The 4,411-nt window shown below is 49.1% G+C and overlaps 1 long non-coding RNA gene across 1 annotated transcript; it reads left to right on the plus strand.

The window, feature by feature from the left end:
* The first annotated feature begins 1,249 nt into the window (after nucleotides 1-1,249).
* On the plus strand, nucleotides 1,250-2,923 carry LOC123116335 (uncharacterized). The gene is made up of 3 exons (XR_006457037.1): nucleotides 1,250-1,524; nucleotides 1,618-2,026; nucleotides 2,830-2,923. It is a non-coding gene; the product is annotated as an uncharacterized lncRNA (long non-coding RNA).
* Nucleotides 2,924-4,411: the final 1,488 nt, after the last annotated feature.

Consider the following 4,411-nt stretch of genomic DNA (forward strand, 5'->3'; position numbering starts at 1 on the left):
TTCTTTTCGTGCTTATCCGTTTAACCGGAGTGTTGTCCCCTTTTGCTCAAGTTTTTTTCGCCTTATCAAGCCTTGCATCTCTTTTCAACCGGAGTGCTGTCTGAGATCTTTCGTACCGCTTGTTCCATTTCATTCAATAGTTCCGGAGGCAGTATGTTGTTGATCTCATCAAGTATCCTCTCATCTTGTCAAGTTCATGTTCAATTCCTTCCATTTTCAGTCGGAGTGCTGTCCAAATTATGTCATTCTTATTCCTTCTCTATCTTGTTTAACCGGAGTGGTTTCGAATTCTATCTTGTCCTTTAAACTCTTGATTCATGTCTTTGCAACCTTCAAGTTCCCGTAATGTTCCTTGGTCCTCTTTTCTAACGGATTGTTCGCAATCTCGTTCATCTCTGTTGTACTCTTTCTTTTAAATTGCTCAACATCTCAAGGTTCATGGTTTCACTCGTTTGTCGAAGAAGCAACTTAGTTTTACCTCTTCTCTTCCTCTTCCATTTCTCTCCGGTGCCATTCTAGATCTCGGGACGAGATCCTCTCGTAGTGGTGGAGTGTTGTGACGCCCCGAGACCGATGTGCTAGTTGTCCTCCAGTTATTCGCTGTTGTTGCTTTGTCATTTGCTTGCGTGTCGCATCTTGTCATGTCATCATCCGCATTGCATCATCATGTTTTCAAAACTTGCCTCCGTCCCGGTCTCTTTGTTCTCTCCGTTGTCCGTTCTGAGCCCAGACACACTTGCACGCGCCCCTGGCACGTCCGAAATATTATTTTATAAGTGGCCGGAAAATGTTCTCGGAATGGGATGAGAGTTGGCGTGTGGTCTTATTATAGTGTAGATAGACCGCCTGTCAAGTTTTATCGCATTCGGAGTTCGTCTAATAGCCCAACCGTTAAACTATAGCGGCAGTATAGCCGGTCTAACGTCGGTCGTTTTCGGTCTCCGGAAACCGTGCCGGGCTGCATCTCTCCCCTCTTCTCTCAGACCAACCCGCTCTTCACAATCCGCCAGACCCAACATAACCTCTCTCGTCAGCCCGCGGCCCTCCTCGCGCGCGTCCGGAATCTGTCCCGAACCCGACCCTGATAGTCATCACCGTTGTGTCCGGATCATCCCCTAACGTCTACAAAATATCTCCGTTTTGTTAATTGGGCTCCCTAGCCTATTTATTTCGGACCGCCCGATCGCGATCGGAGGATCCAAATCATCCCCTTTTGTATACATATAGTCCGCCCTTAGTCATTTTGGACAAACCCTAAAATCTAGGGACTTTGTCCCGTCGAGCCGCCGCCACCTACCGTATCTTCCTCGGGATCCAGATCCGTTTTCCTCTTCGTGTTCATCACCACACCAACCCGAGCCAGCCACCTCTCCTTCCACTCTGCCTCTCCATCGGGATCCACCTACAACACCCGAGCTCCTCTCATGCTCCTCCCATGGCGCCCTCGTTCCCGAGCGGATCGAGCCAGCCGTCCCCGCCGGCGCTGAGCAGCATCAGCTCGCGCCAGCTCCGGCGAGCCCTGCCGTCGGTGACCCCCGCATGAACTCTCTCCTTCCTCCCCTGCCTTCTTTTCTCCCGTCGCCCTGCCTCTGTCTCTCTCACTCTGTTCTGGACCAGGGAACCGCCGTCGCTCGAAGCTTCCTCGACCCTGTCGCCGACCAGATCCGCGGCTGCCCTGCGCCGCCTGGCCTTCCCCGCCTGGACCTCGTCAGCCAGCAGCCCGCCAGGCCAGGCCAGTCTGCTCCGTCCGGCTACCTCCTGTCGTCCCCGTCGCCATTGGACTGCGCCGCCGCACCGGATCTCCTTCCTCGCCGGCCTTCCCTGCAGCCGCTGCCGCGCCGTTGACCCCGCCCTCGCCGCGCCCCTGTTTCCCCTGCTTCGAACGGCATCAACGACGACGAAGCCGTCCTCCTGCGTTGACCGCGCCCTGCCTCGCCTCGTTGTGCCTGCGTGGCCGCAGCCAGCGCCAGGCCCAGCCAAAGCCGGCCCCTCTTGGGCCTCCTCCACCAAACGGGCTAAGCCCAGGGTGAGCATCAGATCCAGCGCCCCCCCTGTGCTCTATAGGCCGTGCCAGATTCGGCCCATGCCGAGTTTTTTTCCCGTTCTGTGAATTTCTCCAATTATCCAGAGAGTGCTGTTTTACAGAATTGCAGAAAACCCCTTAGCCTTCATGCATTTAATATCTCACAAACGGTGCATCATATGTAAAAACTTTAAATATGAAACTTGCTTAGAATTCCATCTAGTTTAATAATTTGCCACTTTCATCCATGTCTAAAATGATTAAACTTGCTGTTTGCATTGATTTGCTTAAATGCCATGTTAAAATGATTTAATTCATAACTAAATGACCGTAGCTCGGTTTCTAATAAACTTTATATGTAAATGGGGTAGAATTTTGCCTAGTTTAACATGGTGGCTTTACTTAGCATGTTTAATAACTCTAAAATTGTGTTTAGGTCAGATCATCACCAAATCTAAAATATGTATATGGGGTTTTACCGGAATTGTTGTTCGTTGTTTCCGGCCTCATTTAAACTTGCCTAGATAGGTAGTATTCATTTGCTTCACCCCTTGCCATGTTTAATAACATTTAATATTGTTGGGTACATAAACGAGATCGAACTAAATAACTTGTCGTGGTGTTTCGTCAATATGCAACTCGTTGCATATTGAGCTCCACTTAATTTGTAGGATTGCTTGTGCATTTTTCCCATGACATGCTTCATTAAACCGGACATACATCATACTCGCTTGTGCATCATGCCATGTTTGTGCTTGTTGGTTTACCATGTTGTTTGTTTGTTTCCGGGTTGCTTCTCTCGTTAGCTTCGGTTTCGTTCCGGAGTTGTGAGGATTCGTTCGACTCCGTCCGTTTGTCTTCTTCATGGACTCGTTCTTCTTCCTTGCGGGATTTCAGGCAAGATGACCATACCCTCGAAATCACTTCTATCTTTGCTTGCTAGTTGCTTGCTCTTTTGCTATGCCTATGCTATGATACCTACCACTTGCTTATCATGCCTCCCATATTGTTAAACCAAGCCTCTAACCCACCTTGTCCTAGCAAACCATTGTTTGGCTATGTTACCGCTTTGCTCAGCCCCTCTTATAGCGTTGTTAGTTGCAGGTGAAGATGAAGTTTGTTCCTTGTTGGAATATGGAGATGTTGTTCCTTGTTGGAACATGTTTATTGGTTGGGATATCACAATATCTCTTATATTATTAATGCATCTATATACTTGGTAAAGGGTGGAAGGCTCGGCCTTATGCCTGGTGTTTTGTTCCACTCTTGCCGCCCTAGTTTCCGTCATATCGGTGTTATGTTCCCGGATTTTGCGTCCCTAACGCGGTCGGGTGATTTATGGGACCCCCTTGACAGTTCGCTTTGAATAAGACTCCTCCAGCAAGGCCCAACATTGGTTTTACTATTTGCCTCACTACCACCTACTTTTCCCTTGGGAGTCGCTCTCTCGAGGGTCATCTTTGTTTAGCCCCCCGGGCCAATGCTTGTCTAAGTGTTGGTCCAAACCAGAGCCACTTGTGGTGCCGCCCCTAGGCAACTTGGGGTATCGTCGGTTGCCGTACGTAGTGTTCATCCGGTGTGCCCTGAGACCGAGATATGTGCAGCTCCTATCAAGATTTATCGGCACATCCGGGCGGCTTTGCTGGACTTGTTTTATTACTGTCGAAATGTCTTGTAGCCGGGATTCCGAGACTGATCGGGTCTTCCCGAGAAGAAGGAATATCCTTCGTTGATCGCGAGAGCTTATCATGGGCTAAGTTGGGATACCCCTGCAGGGTATTATCTTTCGAAAGCCGTGCCCGTGGTTATGTGGCAGATGGGAATTTGTTAATGTCCGGTTGTAGGAAACCCGAAGTTGATCTTAATTAAAATACACCAACTGCGTGTGTAACCGTGATGGTCTCTTCTCGTCGGAGTCCGGGAAGTGAACACGGTGTTGGAGTTATGCCTGACGTAGGTTGTTCTAGGATCACTTCTTGATCATAGTTGTTCGACCGTGCTTTTGCCTTCTCTTCTCGCTCTCTTTTGCGTATGTTAGCCACCATATATGCTAGTCGCTTGCTGCAGCTCCACCTCACTACCCTGTCCTACCTTTAAGCTTAAATAGTCTTGATCTCGCGGGTGTGAGATTGCTGAGTCCTCGTGACTCATAGATACTTCCAAAACCAGTTTGCAGGTGCCGATGAAACCGTGCAGGTGACGCATCCGAGCCCAAGGAGGAGCTCGATGAAGATCTCGTTCTTTGTGTTATTTCGTTTCAGTTGATCAGTAGTGGAGCCCAGTTGGGACGATCGGGGATCTGTGTAGCATTTGGGGTAGTCTTCTTTTATTTTGGTTCCGTAGTCGGACCTTGATTGTATCTGGTTGTTGTAATGCTTTATTCATGTA

The sequence above is a fragment of the Triticum aestivum genome, chromosome 5B (genome assembly GCF_018294505.1).
Source record: "Triticum aestivum cultivar Chinese Spring chromosome 5B, IWGSC CS RefSeq v2.1, whole genome shotgun sequence".
Classification (NCBI taxonomy): Eukaryota; Viridiplantae; Streptophyta; class Magnoliopsida; order Poales; family Poaceae; genus Triticum; species Triticum aestivum.